Below are 25,460 nucleotides of genomic sequence, written 5' to 3' on the forward strand. Positions count from 1 at the left end.
GTCATATCCGATATTGTAAGGCGGAACTCTTCCGTTGTTTTCTCAATCTCATTTACCTATACGGCTTGTGAAATACTATATGGTTAATTATACTGGGTAGATAATAATAGAGGAATCCTGTAACAGGATGCATATACAATGTATTATGTAATTAGAAATATTATACATTTCTGATTAAAGCGTGGTAATGGTGTAGTTGGATATAGTTTGGGCTTACCAAGGTTTGTATTGTGGATTTATATTTAAGTCTTTATTTTTAAATTTGATTTCTTTTCTAATTAAACTTTAAATAAATGCAAATAAAATTAAAAAAGAGAAACTGACAGCATTTACTTTGTCAGGATTCATAGCACATTAAATTGGGCCACAATAATTCATAATTCAGAACTAGAACAAACTGATTATCAAACATAGTGGAAATTTAAATTATTCCAACTCTATACAGTTCAAATGTTTATATATATTTTTTATTATTAATTATATTAGATATCATGAATGATTTATTGGGAGAACTGTCACAACATATGTTTTGTCTTATAAAATGATTGACCTTTATTTTTATTATTATTATTTTGATTATGGTAAGATAATTAATTAATTTTAAATCGGAATTATTGTTTGATCAATGTAAAAATAATGTAGGTTTTTTATTTATTTATTTGTTGATTAATTTATTAAACAGTTACAAGAAATATATAAGTTTTACAATGTTCAAAGGGAAAAAAACTAAAACAAATCAATATTAAAACAAACAAAAATATGCATATAATAATAAAATAAAAATAAAGTACTCATTTCTCCAAAACAAATTACTAAAAATATAATTGTTAAAAAAAATATTATTGGAGTAGATAAAGTGATGTATATAATGCATTGGAATTCCTTACCTATATCCATCCGTAAAGCTTTCTCCTTAACCTCATTCAAACATCAACTATATATCCATCTCCAAACTTCCGCAAACTTGTAGTGTAAGTTAATGTACCCTGCCAAACCTGCTAATACTGTATCTAATTGTTATTCTTGAGGGACCAAGTATCCAAGAATAAAGATTGATTTTCATTTCATTTCTAAATCTGTTCTTTTTATTCGAGATTGCCAGTCATATCGATCTTGACATTGCTTTATCGCTTCTTTCTTCGGAGTTTTCTTTTGCTGTTTTCTAGACAACCCTATGTGGCTTTGAAATTTGTAGCTGTTGGTCTAGGTTATTATATCATGGATTATTTCAAAAATATTCTTTTAAAGTTACATTAAATGTTCCTTATGTAACTTATCTATGGCCTCGTGACCTTATATTGTAAAATGTTTTTAGAGTTCTACTACTTGTAGTTTCTCTACATGCTGTATCATATCATTATCATCATGTCATTATGATCAAATTTACTTTTATACAGTTTTATTTTTTATACAGTTGTAAATATCAATAAATAAATAAAAAATTACATTCAAACCATTTTCTGAAATGAGTATTCTATTTTGGCCCTTGCTCTTGGAATATGGCCGTACGCCTACCTAACTATGGACAACTTTTTTTTTATACACAGTACTCCATTGTTTCGGTCCATACCCTCGTACAATTTTACTTAGCTACTTATTACTTACAACTTTGATTTACATTTTGGTAAAAAATAAACTGAAATAAAAAAAAATCTCAAAACAGTTCTGAAAGAAAATATAGTTCGCTGTAGAAGAACTTAAAATCAATAAATGTTTAGTTTTCATAAATTTATATCTGTGGGTCAGGTTGTATAATTGCCTATTATAATTATTGAAAGGGTTAAAGAATTTATGATTGAAACAAATTTATGTATTCTTGCATGCATCTATATTTAATTCTAAATGCATCTTATTTATTCTTATGTAATATGAATAGTAGTTTAGGTTTCTTAGGAATTCGGAGTAGTCGTAGTTTTTTTTAAGTTGGTTATATTAGTAAAGGTCCATATTGGAAAGGCATTTGTTATGATAGCTCTTAGCATTAATTTGTAGACCAATGATGCCCTAAGTAAGTGAGTAAATTAAATTAAAATAGCAAATATACAGTATAGATAGCAATTATACGAGAGAGGACCAGGCTTCAAAAGCAGGAGCTGAGCAAGATGCACTTCGACCAGACGAAGTCGTAAGAAGGGCCATGAGACCTGGACATCCCTTATGAACGAGACGACACCTTTGGAACTACATCCCACGGCATGAATCACTCAAATCAACAGCTATAAGTACAAATTAAACAATAAGCAATAATGTAAGAATCATATTTTATGGCAATATTTAACCGAATCATTACAATCATTTTATTCATAGTAATAAATTGTAAATAAATGCTTAGTCTCTTTAGGCAGTTTATATACTATTATATAACCCAATACCACTCCTTATTGTATTATATAATTAATGGTAGCAACATTTTATAAATACAAGGTATTTAATTGGTAAACTGGTAAACACACAAATAGCCTTTGAAAAAGAATCCAATTATAGTAACAGTTTTGCAGGACTCAATAAATTAATTAATTAACTTATTTTTGGATAATTGCCTTCAGCGATCATCCTGGCATCCCGACTAAAACTTAAGACAGCACATAGCAAGAGTATCATAACAATTTTTGTGTATAGCTTTTATTTTAAAATTAAAATATGATAATATTTTCCTCGCGTTCTCTAATTTCAAATTAATAAATTGGTTGGATAACGCTTTATTGTCTAACGTTACTACTAAGTATTTCACGGATTTGGCAAATAGGATTTTTATTTATTTATTTATTTATTGATATTTACAACTGTATACAAAAATACAACAAGTAAATTTGATCATAATGACATAATGATATGATACAGGATGTAGAGCAACTACCCAGTAGTAGAACTCTAAAAACAGTTTACAATATAAGGTCACGAGGCCATCTTCTTTTCAGGCGCCTCGGAGGATTACCAGGAATGGAAGAGGAAGCAAGGTTAGAAACTAGTGGGTTTGGGTGGTTAGGGAGTTTATTATGGTAGGAATAATATCGGGTTCGGGCTAGATCGGTTACATAAGGAACATTTAGGTCTTTATGGATGGTTTTATTAGTAACAAAATAAGGAGCATTGAGGATTTTACGAAGGATTTTGGATTGTAAAGATTGGATACTAGAGGAATTCGAAGGTCGGCAAATAGGATAGGACCAAAATTTTAATGAACTGTTGTACGTTTTTTTTTGTGAAAATGAAGGCTCCTGTTTTTTCAATGTTTAGTTGAAACATCATGTTTTTCATTGGAAAACCTTTACATAACGGTCAAATAATGTTTAATTGAAGCTTCATTTTCTGATTATTAATTATAATATTCACGCGTTAGAAAAGAGGTTGATTGTCGTTATTTACGACTAATTTATCTATCAATTATTTGACCCATGTTAGAGACTATCTTTAGTGCTGGTCAAAATACCATATTACTTATCACTGTCGCGTAGCGATAACCTACGGCTCAAGCTTTTCCGCTGGAGGACAACTAAGAATTTATTAATGATAATAATAGGGAATAAAATTTGTTCATATTAAAGTATACAAAGTATGTATATACATATATATGTGTGGGAAGATTCAATAATGAGATTCTGCGAGCGGTGGTTTGGGGGTAGGGGAGCGCATGCGCCGTGGGGTCTAGTCAATGGAGAGGACCGCATATGTCGCCAGCCTCCACGTGGTGGTGGTAGGACCACCTCGTCTCGGCACCTTCGTCTCTAATACATAACTTTTACGTAAGTCAATACAAATACATGAGATATATTTTATATATTAAACATTCATTCATATCCTCATTTCATGCCTACTGCCTATCAGATATAAAATATTGGATAGAATTTCGGAATGGCAGTTCATTTTAATCCTTAGCAGTTTCCAAAAAAAAAAATAAAATAAAATAAATAAAAAGTTTTAAAATATATTTCTCACTAATATATTAAAATAACGCATTATTATTTTTTTTATCTGTTATTTAGTCTCATACGTAATAAAACAACCTGCTTTAATGCATGCAAAAGCAATCTATTTTTTACTAAAAAAAAAAAATTAAAATAAATCGTAAAAAAAAAACATTTATCACTCAAGATCAATGGAAATATACTTATCAAAAAGATTATATAAGATTTTGCCCAATGACTTGAAAAATATTACTTCAAAAGATAGTATGCCAATTTATCAAATTTGGCATTTTTTTAATAATTTGTTTTTGTAGATTTGGATGCAATTAAAAGTATAGAGTTGGAATGAAAATGCAGTTAAACGATAAAATGTTTTTCTGAATTTATTACCACAATTCTACCATCAATAACTTTAATCCACTTAATTTAAATATAATTGAATTAATGAAACTCATGACTTCGTTTTATTTTCATTTGCCAAATATTTCATTTCTCAGATTTAAAAAGTATTCAAATTTTAATAATGAAAATAATTAAGAGCATTATACAATTCTGCGATTTAACTATCTCAAAACTGCATGATAATTTTTTTTTTTATATATACCGTTTTATATAATACACTAAGTAATAACATAATTATATAACATTATAAATGATAATTATTATTATACCTTGGCGTCATGATCTGACTCTAAATGAATAAATTTTATTTATAGACCTAATGACAGGTGTCCTAGGATCTTGTTCGCTGGAGTCGGATCCTCGAAGTGATTAGTAAGACCCATTTTACAGTAGTCAGCACCATGCTTCATTTAATTCTCCGTTGAATGTAGTGTATTTAATAACACCTTTAATAAATCATAATTTTTTAAAGATTGTATTGGAAACTGTATCACCAAAAAAAAGAAAGGAAAAATAAAAATAAAAATTAGGTAATATAATTATCTTAAACTTTTCCTTAATTATCCTACAATAAATATCATTAATTATTGAATTGTAAATTGATATCAAAGGATCTGCAACAATGATATCGAGGAAGAAATATACCTCGAAATTATATTGTCACCGAGCTAATTCTTATCAGTGGCGATATCACGATGCAACGTGACGCATGACCTTGAACTAGCGATGCAGTTATCGAGAACTTTTTGAGTATTTTATGATTTTGAGTTGTATTTAGGATTTTTGAGTATTCCAGTATTTCTCCATCGTTTCGAGATACGTCCTTGGTTGACCTTCCTTTTACAGGTAGGTCATCGTTCTCAACGTTTTTTTTACCACGTTCAAAAGAAATCGTGCATATATTATATTTTCTTCAAGTATAAATCTTCATATTTTTTTTTTGTTTTTCAATAAATTGCATACATACAATTTTTTTTCTTCTTCTAATTTTTCTATCCTCAGAAAACCGATAAATTTCAGTCAGTTGAATAATGGAAATCAGTTTTGTTTATTTACTTTAATTTTCTCAGGACAGGCTGAAGCGTCTGAGGTTAGGTTATAAAGAAAAACCTTGAAAAGCTTATGCAAACGGTTTATATCTTGTTTCGTAATATCTTATGATAATCAATTTTTTACTTTTAGACGGTCTAATCCCTGAAATAGCACCTTAAAATTATTTATAGCGTTCGACGGATTATTCTATAATGCATTCGATGGGGTACTAAAAATTTTATTATGTATGATAATCTTTATTTTTTTTCTAAAATATTTTTATTATGCATACTTGAAGTATGAGTATATTTTCGATTTCATGTTTCTTTATTTAAAAACATTAGCATTTCTTATGCTATCATATGCAATACTATTCATTGGCGACGCAATAAAAAAAAAAAAGTAATAATTTTCTCTTACTTTTATTTATGGAGACTACAAATAAGATTTAAAAGTCCCGAGAAAAATGACCTGAGTAAATAAACAATAAATAGAATTTAAAATAAATTAACTCAAATACTTCCAGAAGGTGTTTAAATATTATTAAAATATTTTATATAAAAAAAAATTGTGGGATTAATATGATTCATAAGGTGTTTTCTTTTTATTTCGATATTGAATTATAAATAATCAATCCCACTGAAAAATAAAAATAATAAAAATTGGCATAATAGCAGAAAAAAATAATATATATATATTTATTTATTATTATTTAGTTTTATGAAGTATACCGTCAGTATTTTTATTTATCACGACCTGACTCAAGAATATTTATTTCATTTTTATATAAAAAATTTATTAGTTATAGCAATTTTAGGAATATATAAAAAATTTTATTGTGCTATTTTTGGAGGAATAATACTCGCAGATTACCTTATCTTAATTTATACTTATTTTTTATATTTGGAAGTACAAATAAATTATAATTTGAAATAAAACAGTTGTTAGGTAGGTTAATAACCTTATTTATTACTATCTGCATTGTCACTGTATTAAATTATGTTTGTGCAGCTATTGTTTGCTGCAATCTGTTTTCTATATTTACTTTCCTTATCAACCTAGGTAACGAGAGGATTACAATTGGGTCAATTTTTCGATGTGTTGGTTTAAACATATCTAGACCCTTCACGAACCCGAGTCCAAAAAACTCGTTTTCGGCCACTGGTCTGTCTGTCTGAGCCAAGACTTTTTTTTTATTATTTTTATTCTGAGTTTAAAACATAAATCAAACTTGAGACTTTTTTTTTTTTTTTATTATTCCTCATAAAATTTGATTTATACAATACTTTCTGTTTCCCTTACATACATTTAATTTATAAAGGTATACATATATATACCTTTGATTTTAAAGAAAAAAAAATTAATTTTTTTTTGTCTCTGGTATAAAGAATAAAATAAATATATTTGTCTTAATAAATAACCGAGATGTGGGTATATAGAACCTCTTATCAAATGGTAATGTAGGTTTCTAAAGAGTCATCATAGTATCTTGTGACTTTGGTACCAGATCTAAAAATAAATCGGGGCAGTAGACTCGAAAATATCTTGTTAGGCGAATGAACGGATTTTTTAAAACTGCTTTTTTCGAAACGAAAAATATCAAATTTTAAAGTAATGTAGGATTAGATTTTTTTTATGATCGATTACAAATGCGTGTTATTGAACATAATTAACCAATCTAGGTTATAGAATCCGAAGGTTCAAGGCTTATAGCCAACAATCATTGCATAGGTGCCTTAGGTGCCTAGGTGCTCTCTCTTCGTTAAAACCTGGTTCTAGGAGACCAGATATGAAATAGTTGAGGGATTTTCTATCAAAATTCAATAAATCTATTCCTTAAATGTGATTTTGTTTTTTTGGAGAAATTAAAGTTTAACCAAGAACTCATTCAGTTTATTTTGAAATTTTACTTTTATCATGTCAAATATGGTTTACAAATCAATACTTTCTTAATTGAAGTTTAACTTATAAGCACGAGATCCTCCCATTGTGATTTGTAAATAATAACATTCTAAAAGTGGACTTTTGATAGAAAACTTCTCAATTCTCACATCTACTCTTAGGTCTAGACTTCTGTGACTCTAACTAGAACTTTTTCTAATTGTTTATCTACGTAGGATTAGATTTGTAAACTCCAAGGCCAAAGAGTATTCGCTGGTCCCTCTTCATGACAGGTGAGTGAGTGTGAATGCGTCGGTACGACAATTTTCCCCAAGAAAATAATATTTATAATGACCAATACATTTTATCGCACAATAACATCACTAGTGAAAATAAAAATTTTGGTAATTTCATCATAAAAACTTTATTTTTTTTTAAAAAATGAATATTTAAGCAACTCTTTTTGGCATTTTGCACGCATAGACTAGGATTTTAGGTGTCCCATTTCAAAATCACCTAATATCTATATAGATATATAGATATTGAAATTCAATTCAACTGAAAGTCATTTGGCCAGATACATATTTTCGTTTCTGTCCATATAAATTTCAATATCTATATAAAAAATAAGATTAATACATAGTGCACATACTACGTTTATACATTGACTAAAAAAATTTATTATTGGCGAATCAATATTCTACTTAAAAATGATAAGAAAAAAAGAGTGAACTTAATCGCAAATAAAAAAAAAATTGTTAGATAAAATAAAAAAAACAACAACTTAAATAGGAAACAAAGAGTATGCTATTTTGTAAAAAAATGACTAAATAAATAAGTAGGAAAAAAAGTTAAAATAAACAAAGTCTTGTAATATGCATGCTAAGAAACGTTACTAAACTTCGAAAAAACAATGTTTATAGAGGCATAAGTACTGAATCTAAGGCATTAACATTATTTAAAACAAGCCAGAAAATTTGGGTTCAGCCCTTAACTAGTTCTTTTTCAGTTTGTAATAATCTTGCTAATAATTTTGGCATGTTTTGTAGTAATATAAGTTTATTATTTATAGTTTGTACTAAAATCGTTGCTAGGGATTCCGAATATATGTGAATGAATTTTTTTTACTTTTAGTTCCTTCAGTTATTAGTGTTATCAATGTTTTGTTGTAGGATTGTTATATATTTCAGTTCGATAAGCAAATATATTTCTTTAAAAGAAAAATGTTATAAAGTGATATTTTGCGTAGAGAAGCTTATTCAAAGAAATTTTCATTTTGAATTAATTTTTAAACTCATAAAAATTCATATTGTTATAAATATGAGATACAAATTATAAATAAATAAGTATTATTTAATTGTTGATTATTTAATTAGTTAGTTTTTATTGCATGTGCTGACTAATCAATCCAGAAGATAAAATAGGATAACTCGAAGAAGATAACATTATTAGTAGATTAGATCATTTGTTGCGCTTGTTATCTAATGACTCTTCATTATCTTAAGTGAGGCGCCTAAGGAATGTTATGTTGTGAAACATTTCAGTCATTTTATATAATTTAATTTCATTTACGTATATTTGTGTTTTTAATATATTGTATATATGTTCTCATTCTGTAAGTGAAATTCAAAGAAATTAAACAAGAAAAGAAAAAAAACAAAAACATTTTAGATGAAATGAATGGTAATGATATGGGTGTGATATTAAAAACTTTATATCAACAAAAAAATAATTTTTACAATTATTTAATTAGAATTATAATTCCAATAATTTAATTACTAAAATTACTTCTACCGGATGTTGGATATTTGTTATGTTTAGTGTTATTTCTAATATTGGTTGTTTTGATCTGGAAGTTTATACATATGAATATTGTTTATTTCATAATACAATAAATAGCTTCTTAGCTTTTTTCCTGTTTTAGAAATGTTTTTTAATTAAATATTACTATTATTTAAAAAAATTTACAACTGTCATAGTTGAAGAGTGTGATTTAATATATTAGTGTTATAGATAAATAATATTAATAATAATAAAGGCCTAACGAACCCCAAGGTTCGATGCCGATACCACCAAACGCTCTCTGCATACATCCTTCCAGTGATGCCCCTCTAAATCCAATCCCATTAAATCAGTTTTAACGCAATCCTCCCATCTACGTTTCGGTCTACCCCTCAGACGTTTACCCGTTGGTTCAGTGTTTATTAACATTTTAGGGATCCGCTCGTTACTAAGCCCTACAACCTTACACGCCCATTCGTTATAGATACATATCAATAAATAATATTTTTTTATTATTTAATATTTATTTGATCATTCCTACAATGGTCCATCGTAAAGTAAACACTATGCATTTTATCAGTTCATAGATTTTTGTTTATTAATATAAATAAAAATAACTATGGAATTCAATTATTTCATTAATATAAAATTACTCGAAATACACGAAAAGAGACAAAAAATTATTATTCTTCAATTTTTAGAAAGTCATTTATAAATTAATATAGAAAATTAATTATATAAGATAATATAATATTATAAGATAAGATGACTTCCACATTGATAATATTTTAATTTAAAAGAATAAATTGATCAATTCTTTTACTTTTATTTACGTTATTACGTTTTATCGATCCCCATTTTCAGAGCTTTCTACTTACAAGTTTTAAATTCTCAAGTCATTTTTTTCAATGTACTAATTAATTAAAAATTACATTTGAGAAATTAGATAAATTTTATTATTACATTATATTATAACTTTATTATTACTTTCATTATATTTCCAGTATAATAACAGAACTCTATACTAGCACAGTGCTACTATTTTAATTGAAATAGTAAACTAGAGTAGAGTAGTATTAAAATAGTAATATTCAGCAAGGGTAGAGTGCTCCTATTGTAATTAAAATAGAATGATGTTAATTATAATATTTTTTAAATTCTAATTAGTACTTTTAATTAATTGACATACTGAAAAATAAAGACTTTGAGAATTTGACCCTTTCCAATGTAACAGTAAGTTCTGAATAGTGCGGTCTATCTCCGAAAAGCTAAAGGAAAAACGTATTCTTATTTGTAAATATATCATTAATTATATAATTATATTGATTTAATGATATTATTAAATTGATATAAGTATTCACTTTTACGGGCCAATAAATAATTTTTAGTGTATAATTGGAAGATTGAAAACATAAGGTCACATTAAAATTGTTCTAGATGCCCATTAAAGAACCAAGTATCTGATAATACGCTTCACCAGTTCAGACATCATCAGAACCAAAAAATTGGATCACATACATTTAAAAAAAATATCGCCATATCAACTAAAAAACAATACTTAACTCCAATAAATCGAACCAAATACTGAATGAAACAGGATGTAACATAACACCAGCTAAAATAAAATTAAAAATTGGCGAAATCTTGACAGCTTAGTTGCAAGGGCATTTCCAGGATCAAAACTATGGGGGGCATGCCATAGTCAATCAGAGGAGGGGAAAGCTATAGTCAATCAGAGGGGGGCAAGCTATAGTCAATCAGTTTTTGACATTGTAGCACAGAAAAGGCAAATGAAATCAAAGCTATATATAATTGTCGTAGTGCTTTATTAGTTGTAACAATTAGTATTTGTTTGAAATTTTTTTTTATTTAATTAATATTGCTTACTTGTTTACTGCTGCTTTATAGATGCAAGGCTTTTCATTTGGAATTTTCCAATTGAATCTTAAAACAGAAAACACAACTTTACAGGACACACTAAAACCGGCCTAGTACTTACTTTTTGAGGCCAAAATACTTAGCCATACTTTTTTCACCAAAAATTGTACAAAATAAATATTTGGCACCTTTAAACTCAATTAGCAAACATGTTTACCCTTGATCATTTAAAATCATAAAGTAACTAATATATTTAGTGCCTTTAACAATAATTTTAAGGGTTATTAACATTTACCTATTTATCAGCAGGAAGAAAATGTATTAATTTAATTTAAAACACAATGTTATTATGAAAAATTAAAAGGTTTTTTCCCTAGAAACCAATTTACAATGGTGTTAAAATTTCTCTTTTTTATCGAGTTTCATATGTTCAGAATTGAGAAGTTTACCCATTAAAAGTTTCCACTTTTGTTTTTTTGTTTCTATACAGACCAATCACAACTACTTTTTTTTTATATTGCTGTATTTTTTCAACCGGCAGTTTTTTGTCAAAAAATTATTCATTTTATTGCCTTACCTAAACAAAGTTTGGTTGAAAAGTAAATATTAAACTATATCAAGAGCTAAACACCGGAAGTTAATTGGATTTTTCATCCAGAGCTTAATAACTTGAAGACTAATAACTACACGAAATAAAGTATCTAAAACTTTTTTAAAGTAGAGTAAATTTGCTAAACTCATAACTTCATTTTTTCCCGAGATACTGCTTTTATTAGTTATCAAACACTAATATTTATTATAAATAACGAAGAAGAACATTTTACGAATATATTTTAACAAATATCACGGGAACTATTATAGTAATTATTATAATCTTATAGGGCATTTAAGGAGCTTCAAATTAAGCCCTGATAGAACTCAAACACCAATTTTTTCCAAACAAGTTGAATTTTAATGACTTTTCAGGTTATTTGGTAAAATAAAATTTATATTAGCTACATTTAGCACTGAAAGGCAGCAATCAAACCGTTTTTCGCATTTTGTAATATACATTGAAATTAATTCATACGTTGAAAAAACATCGATATCTCAGAAACTACTCGTATTTGATGTATAAGATGTCTATTAGAGCTCAATTAAAGCGCAGATTATGCATCATAAAATAGTTTATAATGATTATTTTCTTAATGATAGTGGCTTATATTATATTAGCCAAAAAATATTCAAAAACTTTTTTTTCTTTCGTTTTTAGGATAAAAATATATATAGGGTTTGGAAAAGCTGTATATTGGTTAATAGCTTCAATATGATCCCTAGTTGAGCTCTTTATTTAAAATAAATACTAGTATTAAGTTTTGAAAAAACTATGTATATATTTTTTTTTTTCGAAAAACAAGGAAAACAGAAATATATAGGTTTTGGAAAAGCTGTATGATGGTAACTAGCTTTAATTTGATCACTAATAGAGTTCTTTATTTAAAATAATTACCAGTATAGAGTTATGAAAAAACCTATATATATTTTTTTTGTTCTAAAAACAAGAAAAAAAGAAACATATAAGTTTTGGAAAAGCTTTATTTTGGTTCCTAAAAAGCTGTATGATGGTAATTAGCTTTAATATGATCACTAATAGAGTTCCTTATGTAAAAAAATTACTAATATATGTCTTTTCCAAAACATATATGAATATATGTATATATTTTTTTTTTTTTGGTGGGTCTTGAGGAACATTCAATAATTCAACTTAGTTTTGGCGAAATTTCGCAACTTTATTGTTTGCATAGTCATGCGCAATGAGAAAAACAGTTTTTTTTAGAACAAACACTCTCTTCACATAATTGCCACAAAACTACTTAACATAAAGGTTTTACTTGTGGGACAAACTAACCTTACCTTAATTTCAAAACCGATTCAGTTCTTGCCAAAACCTGAAATTGGTAGGATCATAATGTAGAACACACTGTGGTTGAGAATTGTGTGTAATGCTCTTATTAAACAATATTTTGCTTGTAATATTAATTAGTCTATGTACTTGTAGTTTTGAGGCAATTATTTGAAGGGAGTGTTTGTTTTTGTCATTGTAGGACATGACTATGCAAACAATAAAGTTGCGAAACGTTGCCAAAACTAAGTTGTATTGTTGACTGGTCCTCCTCACCAAAGAAATATATACCTACAACAGTCAGGAAAAATATTATCAATATATATATATATATATATATATATTTATTTTTTTAACAACTAGACAAAAATAGGTTTAAGTATAGGTTTTGGAAAAGCTGTATATTGGTAATTATTTTAAATAATGAACTCTATTAGGGATAGAATTTAAGGTGGTTAATTGCGCTATTAACTAGTTTATAGTTATTATATTATAGTTAACATTATATTACCGTTACTTGTTATTAGCAATAACCCTTAAAATACTTTGAGGCCATTTTGAAAAATCGGGCTACGGATCCTCAGGGAGTCAGTCGTAAATGTTTTATTACCGTGTTTTTCCCAACATTTTTATACAAGAATCTATTGACAGAAATTAATTTATACTCACTTATAGGTACAGCAGTATTTTAAGTTATTTATTACTAGACTAACAATTTTATTTCTAAAATTATTTTAATTAAAAAAAGAGGATTTTGCTCAGTTAAAAAAAAAATTAGATATAAATATTAATTGTTCAATCCATTTCGCATTCATTTATTTCCCCTCCAGTTGTGTTACCAAGCTTGTTATATCTTTCAGCGAAAAGCCGGCTAACCAGAGAATGAGGTCTATTAGCGCAGAGTTGAATGCCCAAGAGCAGACCGACTAAACACTAAACAGGTTGTTACAACTTTACTTACTGAAACTTTCATCATCAGTTGTAAGTTGTATAATTAAATAGAATTCCTGGCGTTCAAGATAGTTGAAAACGGACTGAATTTGGTAGTTTTTTAAAACTTTGCAAAAACTATAAATAATCATTTTAATAAGGTGTAGATGTTGACCGTAGATTAATGATTGGAGAAGTTTGTCGGGGGGTGCGGTCAGCAAAGAACAACATAAATAAACAAAACCGTATTTATTTATTTTATACCGTGTTTCGACCTGAGTTTCAGGTCTTCATCAGGGCTATAGAACAAAAGAGATAACAATAACATTTAGAGAAACATACAATTGAAAAGGAATAGTATACAAACAAATTTAGAATTATACAAAATATTGAATTGAATCATAAATGATAAAAAATTGATAACTGATAATTTAATAGTAAAAAAAAATTTTAATTGATTGATAATCGTGGAATTAGGTGGTAGTTAGCCTGATGAAGACCTGAAACTCAGGTCGAAACGTCGGCATAAAATAAATAAATATGATTTTGTTTATTTATGTTGTTCTTTGCTGACCGCAACCCCCGACAAACTTCTCCAATCATCATATTAATAGATTTTTTCGGGTATAAAGAAGCCTTTTAACTATTATTATTACTTAAATAATTCAAATGGTATCCTTATTAAGTCTCAACATTCTTTATTATATCAATAGTCCATGACGTTTCGGCCATCCTCAAGAACAATCTAAACATTTAACAGTTTATTATGCATTCATTTGTTACAATTTTAAGAATAATAATATTATTAATAATATACCATACCTTGAATATAAATTCACACCTCACATCGAAATTTTTAAAAAATGTTTTACAGGCTATTTTGTCCAGATCATCAAATTCAAGTTAAAATCCCCCTATGAAAAAGTCAATTAATAGAAAGTCAAATTAATTATTAATAAGCTTACACAAGCTTATGTCTAGTTATCTATTTTTTTAGAACTTCATTAATTTTTAAAACTTTAATTTTAGATTAAAACTACACTATCCACTATTAGATAAACAAACTATTTATAACCTTTCCCACACTCAGGTCATGCTTATTATTATTTTAATTCAAATTGTATTTTGGTCTCAATTTTTATTTATTAAAATTATTAAATTCATATTAAAATTAATTGTAAATAGTAACAAAAATTTTTCCCATATTTTTCATGAATTTATTTTACTTAAAATCTCTGCATAATGTTGGTTCAAATTCCTTGTATCTGTTTTAAAATTTACAGTACAATTGATGTTCTCTGATATATAAATTGACTCAGGTATTTTTCTTTTAAACATATTGTTTTCTTTATGCCAAAATTATGGTGTTACCAAAATCAAGAATGTGTTGATTTTTCGTTGCATGCTGCACTAGTGCTGTTTTATTTGGATCATTCTTCTTATTTCTTGTATCATTTCTGTGATGATGTATTCTATCCCCCAACAATTGCTTTGTTTCACCTATATAGATAGCTGGACAATTTAAACACGGAATTTTATATATCAATCCCGATTGACTTTTTATTTCAATTTTGGCGTTCAAATTGCTATAATAATAGCTAATTTTATTGTTAGGTCTATAACCTTACGATAATGAGTATTCTTTAACATATCAATCTTTAAATGAGCTCTGGATATCTTCTGATAAACCTTTTATGTAGTTGAATCCAAAGTATTTCCCATTAATTGTTTTTATTACTTGTTATTTTAATTTCCATCCTACCATTGGATTTTTTAAGGTTTATATCCCAAATTTTGTAAATTAATTTTTTGGGGTAAAAAGTTTCCAGAAATATTTTAAATATTATACTTTTTACTGTTTTCAGCCTTCTTGCATCCGTTATTCTTGTAGCTTTGTTTACATAATTATTAATTACATTGAATTTCATATAAAAAGGATGGCAGGAGTAGTAATTCAATATCAAATTACTACATGTTGCTTTCTTTGTCCATTCTGTTATTATATCCTTTCCTTGTCTCATTATCAACATATCCAAAAATCATACTTTTCCTTCCTTTTCCAATTCCATGGTGAATATTTAATGCATCAAATAATTTATTTTTATCATATTTTTCATAATACAAAAAATGTCATCTACTTATTTAAACATTATTATTCCTACATTATTTTGACTATTATTCCTATCATCAGTTGTAAGTTGTATAATTAAATAGAATTCCTCGCACCTAGTTGAAAACGGTCTAAATTTGGTAGTTTTTTAAAACTTTGCAAAAACTATACATCATCAAATTAAAATATTTTTTTTTTTCGGGTATAAAGAAGCCTTTTAAATACTATTATTACGTTCAAATAATTTGATGTTTTTTTTTTTTTTAAACTTGATAATCAAGCTCAGAAGGAACAAAATTATAATTTTTTTATTTATTTATTTTTAAAAGGATTTTTCTTGTGCTTTTCTGCATGTTTGACACCATTAACTATTAAGCTCGTCTACAGCCACTCCTATTTTAGTAAGATAGTTGTAAATTTGAATCGAGTTAAAGATTCAAGAAATGTAATTTGTGGGTCTTAAATTTTTTTTATAACTACCCCTGCATTTTAAACATGTTCCTAATAATTAATAAAGCAATTAAATAAAATTGTATCTGTTTTCCAACGAAAAATGAGGGGAAGTACGATTTTAGTAATTGAGCTATGATGCTCGAGGTTTTCTTGTATATAATTTAAAGTTGAGTTACCGTCCGTAAAATAGTCAATTCTTTTCTAAGTGAGCGTATACAAAGGGTTTCACAGAAGCTAATTTTCAGTTCCTAGGAAGGCAATAAGTTAAAAGGTGACTTGGCTACCTTCACGCTACAAATCGTTGTACAATTACAAGTATCTGGAATTCTCTTAACGGTGGCTGTGTTCAGGCCAAAGCAAAGTATCAAAGCATTTGTTTTTCGTTTGTTATCTCGCAGTTCTACCTTCCGATGTTAAGGAACTTGGAAGTCTTTTGATGTCGTCGTGTAATTCAGTTGTTACAAGTTTTGAACAAGTCGTTAATTTGCCTCAATTTTTAGAAATGTGTTATTTAAAACTTTTTTTTCTTACTCTGTTAAAAAAAAATTAAAACCTTTGACCGAACTTCAAATTACGAAGTTAAGATTACTATTAGAACTAGAGCTTGAGTAAATAAAATTTTCTTTCTTTGTAATATTCTGAATTTGGCCTGTAGGAAAGTCTTAAATGAAGGAATGACTGATTGATAATTTAACAATTGCTAGAATCACTACCTACTTCTTTTATTCAACACATCATTCGCTAATGATTATTGGACTTTATCAGTGAAGGATTATTTTATTACTTGGACTTACCTATGTATAATTCCCTCCCAGCTAATATCCGACATGGTCCTTCCTTGTTTTCATTTAAGTCCATCCTTTTCCAATACCTCACAATGCAAACCGCAGCTCTCCAATCATAATACTTAACTAATATATGGAATTGGGATCAGAGGTCAATATATTTTTTTTTTGCATGAATTGGTTCTTTTCTTTTCTTTTATTTGACTATTAGCTATTTTTAATTTATAATAAGTATCTATTATATTTGCTGACGGATGTTGTATAGTTAACATTCTTAAACATTATCAGAAGCCAATCTTTTTTTTTCTGTTCTTTTGTTCAAGTTTTATTCACCTTTTAGTTTTAGTTTTAATAAGAATTTTTTATTCATTTTATATTTGTATAGTGTCATTGGAAATTAATAATTTGTTTACGAATGAATGGATAATATTAATTTTTTTTTTTACTTTGTACTTACTTTATTTTTAATTGAGAATAAGAATTCATTTTATTTTGTTTACAGGTTTTATAATTATTTATATTATAGACAATATAAAAATTAAGTTATTTTTATTTTTAATTTCTGATAGGATTATTTTCTTAAAATTTTGTATGTATGTTATTCTGAAGGTATTCTGTCCCAGATTATAATTGTTTTTCTATTCTATTCTATGAAAAACATATTAAAGGGAAGTATTGCTTTAATTTAATTTGTTGTTTACAATTAACCATATCTCGTAAGCAATAACAAAAAATAAATGCATATACGCTACGAAAGAATTTAATAATAAACTTACCAGTGAGAGGGATGCGCTGGGATCTCAAAGAGCTCTGGTCTATCCCTCACACGTGGGGGATAGTGTGGGCTCAAGGATCCTCAGGTCGAAAGTGTAAATATTGTATACTAGAGTGTAAATGCGACTAGTGATTATTTAATTTATTTATTTTTATAATTATTATTACTATTTTATTATTTATTTTTTCATGTATTATTTCTTCTGTTTGTATATATTTAGAAAGTGATTTTATTTATTTGTATGTACTTTTTTCATTTATTTATTTATTTTTATTCTTATGATATTTTATTTTAGTATGATTGTGGTCAGTTCTCACTATTACCGATTGCCCAACGACCTTGTGACAGATTGTAATATTTATCAATAAATAAAATTTGAATATTAAAAAAATAGAGCAGAAATAATGGAAAAATCGTAAATAAAAGAATGAATTTCTGAATTTCCAACTTTTTTGGTTCAACCTATCATTCGCTAATAATTTAGACCTTATCCACGAAGAATTCAACCTATTTACTATACATGGAATGTTTTGTGATCGTCAAAGTGCATATTTTAAAGTACCTGACTTCAAATAACCAAATATAGTTATTGGTCTTTGAGTGAGACTGTGTTTACGTGGTCAGTTTAGATTAAAAACGATTTGTATTAAACTGAAATTACGTATTTAAGGTAGGTATATTGCCTGGGATGTTACAGCAACTTAAAATCGACTTGCACTTTTTATTTATTTATTTTTTTTACTACAGTCCCGAAAAGGGTTGGAACTATTTTGATCTAGTTATATCAATGTAAAATTAAATAGCCTTTAATATCAGTAAGGTATTATTCTCATTGAAAGAGTCGGAAAAGTCTAATATGCCGCATTTGATTGGGAGTTTACAATGGAAGGATTGATATCTGGTTCGAGCTAGATAGGTTACATAGGGAACATTAAGGTCTTTATGTATGATTTTATTTGAGACAAAGTAAGGAGCATCGAGGATTTTATGAAGGATTTGATTGATTTGGTGGGATTTATTTTGATCCTCCGATTACAGCACCATTCTTCGAGGGTTGTGATATGGTATTGAGTTTGAGATACAATTAAAGGGTTATTATTGACTACGAGTACACATGTGTTATCAATATAAGTGGTGAGGATAGTGTTCGGATTAGTTGAGATGTCAGCTGTATAGACTGTGTAGATAATGGGACCGAGGATACTACCTTGAGGAACACCAGCGGACTGAAAGAAGAAGGATGATTGGGGAACTATTGTGGTTTACATTGAATAATCTATCGGTAAGAAAGGAACAGAATGTTATTAATATTTAATTAAATTTTGAAATTTATTTTCATTTCTGGTTTTCAGAAGGCGTGAATTTATGAAACAATAGCTATTGTTGTAATAGGATGAAATATATTAATTATACGTTTTAATTGGCTAAAAATTAGTTGATAACAAAATAGCAAAAACTTTTGGGAGAAATATATTATTTTTTCTATTACAAAACAATAATAATGGCTTTGAATCACGTAATATAATGATAATTATAATTATCGTAATATAAATTTGTTGGAACTTATTAAGAAAGTCTGTTAAAGCCTCATCAAATCGACTATGTCTTGTTGTTTGAAGGCTTTAAAATGAACAAACAACTAGCTGTTTGGGATTAAACATTTATTTGGTCAATTTAAACATTTTAAAAACTAAAATTAAAATAAACAAAAGATGACTAACAATGAAAACAAGTAAAAATAAAAAGGCCTCTCAGATAAAAATAAAATAGTTAGATAAATTATGAAAACAAAAAGAAACTAATTTACACAAAAAAGGAAATAAATATATAAAATAAATACTGCTCGACAAAACGTTTGCTCCACTTCGATAGGTCAGAGGAAGAGAGCTGCCGAGATGTTTAGGTCGCAGCTCTTGTAGCTAAATACACCACTGTAATGGTCCAAAGTTGGTGTAGTGGCTCATCAGTAGTCTAAATATCCAAAAGTCGTATTAATGTTTTGGGCGAGTCGACAAAATGAACGCAGACAGGGCTAGTTACACACGTTCATGGCCACTAAATATCCGGAACTCATATTAAAGTCGAAACACAGAAGTGGTCTGGTTCCGAACTGTAATGACGACTAAACACTCAAAAAATGTCTAATAAAGTAACATCAACCAAACGCAGACAGAGCTGCCTAGACGAAATAATGACCACCAATTAGCCGGAACTGCACTAAAAAAACTAAGATGGTCGGCCCCTTGCTAGGTAACCCTTAGCGACGATTATTAACCCTTAGCAACTGCCCCTATTACTTAATTATAACAAAACAAATAAAAACACACATTTTTCTTCTCACATAACTCAATTCAAATAAAATAATATAAATAAAAATAAATGTAACTAAATTAATAAATTAATTTTTTTAAACTAAATTAAACACTAACACAACTCAAATACTATTTACAAATTATATATTATGGCGTTAACAGAGTCCATTTACTATCCATAATATATCTAAATTATTGACATTTTAATTTCTTCGAGAAAAAATGAAGTTTCTCGAATGGCAATGAAATTTATTTCCTAATTATTAGGTTAAATTATATTTTCCTGCCCTGAGTAGAAACTGAATTATTGTTATGCAATGATATGCTTCCCACGCAGTTGTGCTTACAATGGTTTTCTCTCATTTTATCTGATCATTAAATTGACTCATTCATTGCTATATCGCCTCAGTACGTTGCATGTAGTATAGTGTGATTGTTCTGATACCATAAATTTGTCTTCTCTTATCGCGGATGAAACAATGAGAAGTTTCATAGAACAAGGTCAATGTTGGGCAATATTACAGACTCATTAACTGAAAACAACACATTGTATATGAAAAAAAAAAATTATACGGAGAGTTTGTAATGATATCTAAACTGTAGATCTCAGGCCTTGTAAAAAAAAAGAAGTTTTTTCTACAACTATCAAAATTTTAAATTTCACTTGGACTATAACTATGACGATTTTATGAAATTTTTTTCTCGTGCAACACTCGCTGTTTATAAGAAACAATTAATATTAGTGATTGGTTAACAACTACTAACACTAACTCTTGTTCGCGTGTTATCGTGAATATGTGTTAAGGGTCTTTCTAAACGAAATTACGAGAGGCCTAAAACTCTATGTCTCAGATATATATTATTTTGTACCAACTAAGTGCATTAAAAATCTAAATTTTTTTTTAGGTTTTTTTGTATTAGTTTTTTTAACATAGAATTTTTAAAAATTGCGGAAATAACTGGATTGCGCTACATTTGTCTTGAAATGATCTTAAAACTTCTTTATTTTCAAAAACGTCATGGATCTAACCAATATTAACCGAAACAACGTATATTTACCTGTTTTTTTTTAATTCAAAATTTTGAAATTTTTTGAGATAGTCATGTTGTTGACTTTAAGATGAGATATAAAACATCCATCTAGCATCATCAATTGTCAATCAACGAGTATTTCTGTGATTCAAAATGTACAATTCAACTTTTCCAGCAAATTTTTTTTTCCAGCAATAACTTTTAATAAATAAAAGATAGATGAAGCTCCACTAGTGTAATTATGAATGTTTTACTTGAGTAATTAGTATAAAATGATATTATCATTGCTAAGTAATTTTACTAAAATAATTGTGTTTTATGTAAAAAATTAACTCTGGCTATTACTATATATTTAAGTTTCGTTTTCGGGTACTAAGACATGAGATATTGAGTGGAAGGGTGACAGTAGTTTTATTTTTTCCCGGCCTGGGCTCAACTGGTGGCGATTTTAAAATGTGATACTTTTAACGCTGTTAAAAAAAATAAAATGCATTTTTATTCTTCTTAATTTAGTATAATTAAACTGGCGAAGGATTGTCTGCGAGATCCTATCCGATTCCAATTGACTTTTGCCTCTAGATTCTGTTTCAGTTTTCCTTTGTTTTAGTTCTGCGGGGTGTATTCGCTCGAATCCTTTTACCAGAGCCATTTCCTGATGAAGACAAAAGTGGAAGGGGACTTTATAGTCGCTGTTGTTGTAAAATTGGTTTCACCTAGATTGGTCCCTAGACCTAGCAACTCCACTTGAAAGGTTGCGCTTCGCAGAACTCGAAAATACCTGCGAAGATGAGGATGCTGATTAGCACCTCGTTAACGCCAACTCCGAGATAGGCCTCGTTAAAAACTCTGCAGGCGTAAAGATTAAATAATACAAGCAAGGGGGGGGGGAGGAGAATACAGCCCTGCCTACTTTGAATCTAAATGACGCTGTAGAGCTTCCGACTCTTAAATTCTGAGTTTTACTGCCAGTTCACTTTTTTTTTTATTATTTGTACCTGCTTGTTTGTTTAATGATCGTTATTTTCTAACAAAGAAAAAAAATCTTTTACAAGTTTTTTCCTTGTTCAGATTTTCAATTAAGTATGCAATTTGTGAGTGGGAGGAAAAATTGTTGAAATAATGTTATAGTTTTAACAAGCCTTTTTATTTGTATTTCAGATACTTTTTCGATAGTAAAACTATTCTAGATTGTTGGTGATGGACTATTTAGTTAATGGCTACTTAAGATAAATGGTTATAAAAATCATAGACAAAACTTAAGCCATTATTTTTGATTAACGAACATTATGTACTCCGTCCGAACATGATTTAGATGAGACTTATATTTAATCAGCAAAATACGAGATATAGAAAGGTTTAACACTTTAAAATAAATTCCGATTCGACAAAATTATTGATTTGAGGATAAAATACAAAGCGAAAGCAATTGTTTTTTTTGTTTTTTTTGATATATAGATTTATTTATTGATAGATATTACAATCTGCCACACAGTTGTGGGCTATAGGTAATATTGATAAATGATCTCATTTATCATTCATTAGTTTCGGCCAGACTTTCTAGCCTTTATCAGGGCTACTAGTAGAAGATCGGAAATCTAAGTAATGACTAATCTAAATGACTAGTCATTTATTAGATCAGAAGTCTAAGTGACTAGTCATTTAGATTTTCGATCTTCTACTTGTAGCTCTGATGAAATCTAGAAACTCTGGCTGAAACTTTGGCACTATTAAATAAGTTCTCTAAGATTATTTGTGAAATTTACTGACCGGGTCCCCAATCTTTTCTTCATATAATTAAACATATTACATCAAAATAACTTATATGTATTCACTTTATATATTTTTCTAGCCATTGTTCTACTACTTGTAAATTCTTTATTTGACAAAACCATTATCGTGACTTTACTTAAAAGTTCAGAATTTTTTTCTCTCTGTACATCCAATATGGTCGGCGGAAGGAGTGTTACTGAGGAAGCTGTCAACATGCCAGTAAGGATATCCGTGTAATCAGCTGTAGAATGCTTTATAATTCTGCTTGATTATGCCAAGTAAATATACATTCCTAGATCAGTATATATTGTTCAGTTGAAATATTCGATAATTAGAGGAGTTGGTGCTTTGTCAGTGAGCGCTAAAATGTATATATATGAAAAAAAAAAACATTGTGTATATTTGGTTTAAGGGTATTATTGATTGAAATTAAAATTGACAAAGGTCAAATATTTTTAATTTTTAAATATTTTTATTCTAGCCAACTCCTCTATCTTTTCTCAGTCCACCGGTGTTCCTCAAGGTAGATTCCATTCTCTGTACGGTTTACACAGTCGAAATCCCAACGCACCCTAACACAGTCCTAACTCACATATGTACTGTCATTAAACAACGACCATACTAATGCAGCACAAACTCTACAGACGCACATAACATTAATTGAAGAATGGTATCAAAACTGGAGAATCAAAATAAATTCTAACAAATCCCAACAGATCACTTTTACTCTCCGTCATAAACCTCTACCCTCCTGTCCTTCAGTATCCTTTTTAAATATTCCACTAATGCCTGTTGAACAGATTCACTACTTATGACTATATCTTGACAAGATACTTATTGGAATCTCGACACAAGAATGAAACGACAAGAAACTGCTGGTAGATTTCGATTGCTACAACCTACTTGACAAATGCTCTAAACTTTCCACACACTACAAAAAATTATTACATAATATGATAATCAGCCCAATTTGTACATACGGAATCGAGTTTTGGGGCACTACCAAACTATAAAATTCCTCCCATATCCAATCTTTACAATCCAAAATCTTCCGTAAAATCCTTGATGCTCCTTATTACTACGTCACTAATAAACTCATCTACAAAGACCTAAACATCTCTTTCATTGCTGATTTACTTAAGAGTAACTGTTTCGAAGCCTATCCCTGATCAGATAATGAACGTATTATGATTAGGATTGTTAGAGTTTATAAATTGATTCCATCACCACTATCTTTTATATTTTATTTGAGAATATCAACATACTTCAATCTATCGATTATTCTGCCCATATATTCTTTCTATTACTACATTGGATACTACTTCGCGCATTGACTTCAAAGAAAAATTCACTGACCCTCCTCCGTGATTAACTGTCCTTTGCATACTTTCCTATTAAAATTCTGTGTTTAGTTTCCACCAGGCAGCAATTATCTTTTCAGAACCAGTTATTTTAAATTTGGTCTCATGTGTAAAAATTTCATCGCTCTAAAATTAATTAAATTTTTTGTGTGTACTTTATTCCCTCGTTGATTTGATTGGTAAAAGGTCTTCTCAGACTAATCTTTCATGATAACCACAATTTTGTTCACACGACGAAACACCCAATCTGCGTCCATAACTTTTATGTCCCATTTTAAAAACTACTTCTTACCAGTTTGTATATCACTTGCGTACTGATGAAGAAATGTTTGGAACATAAAATACTTCTGAGGACATGTGGAAATATAAATAGTTAATACCAATAAATAATATGAAATTATCATTTTCGAATACCTGACACTTTTATTTTTTTGGATATTTTTCTACTGTTTGTTAATAACATATAATTTTTGATATGAGTTTTGTGATTGCGGTAGCGTTCTCCTGACTTCAAAAATATTTTAAAACTCCTAAAAAAACAAAAGATAAATTGATACTAAAATAAGTAAAACAAAAATTCTACGTAAATTTTAAATACATTTTTATTAATTCATTTTTTAAAAAATAATGTAACTTCCTTACGATTGGTCTAGACGATTGTTATCTATACCTCTGAATAGAACAGAAACGTAAAAATTAGGTGTAATATTTAATTGATAAAAGCAGACGTGTTTTTTATTTTCGAAGTTCAGATATGTAAGCATTCATGCCGTTATAGGAGAAAAAGAATACATTTAAGTATTCTACCAGTAAAGTATTTATTCTATCAGTTCATTTAACTTCTGTGAATAATGAACCCAAAGAGAGACAATGACAGTTTCCAGACCCTTCTCTTCTATTGTACTTAAAATGTATTGTAATCAGGGATGGTTAAGAATTCTGTTAAAACATTGAATATTTTTCCAGATAAAATTTAATAGAAACAACATAGAATAAAATTCACTTCGGTATCTGATTATGATTATACGGTCTGTATAATTGTTGTTTTTATTATTAATGAATTTTATTTGTCCTTTATTGTAAAATTTTAACAAGGTTAAGTACATTATAATTGAGTTCATTACTTAGTATTCCTGACTATTGGAAATCTCACCGATTTGATAGCTGACT

The 25,460-nt window shown here is 28.2% G+C and overlaps 1 long non-coding RNA gene across 1 annotated transcript in view; it reads left to right on the top strand.

Moving 5' to 3' along the window:
- Positions 1-3,629: 3,629 nt before the first annotated feature.
- LOC136796256 (uncharacterized) overlaps positions 3,630-25,460 on the top strand; it is a 102,799-nt gene continuing 80,968 nt past the window's right edge. Inside the window, exon 1 of the long non-coding RNA XR_010843943.1 lies at positions 3,630-3,743. This is a non-coding gene — a long non-coding RNA (uncharacterized lncRNA). The remainder of the gene's footprint in view (positions 3,744-25,460) is intronic.

Source organism: Halyomorpha halys, unplaced genomic scaffold (genome assembly GCF_000696795.3).
Source record: "Halyomorpha halys isolate HHAL.00 unplaced genomic scaffold, Hhal_1.1 Scaffold165.1, whole genome shotgun sequence".
NCBI classification, from domain to species: domain Eukaryota; kingdom Metazoa; phylum Arthropoda; class Insecta; order Hemiptera; family Pentatomidae; genus Halyomorpha; species Halyomorpha halys.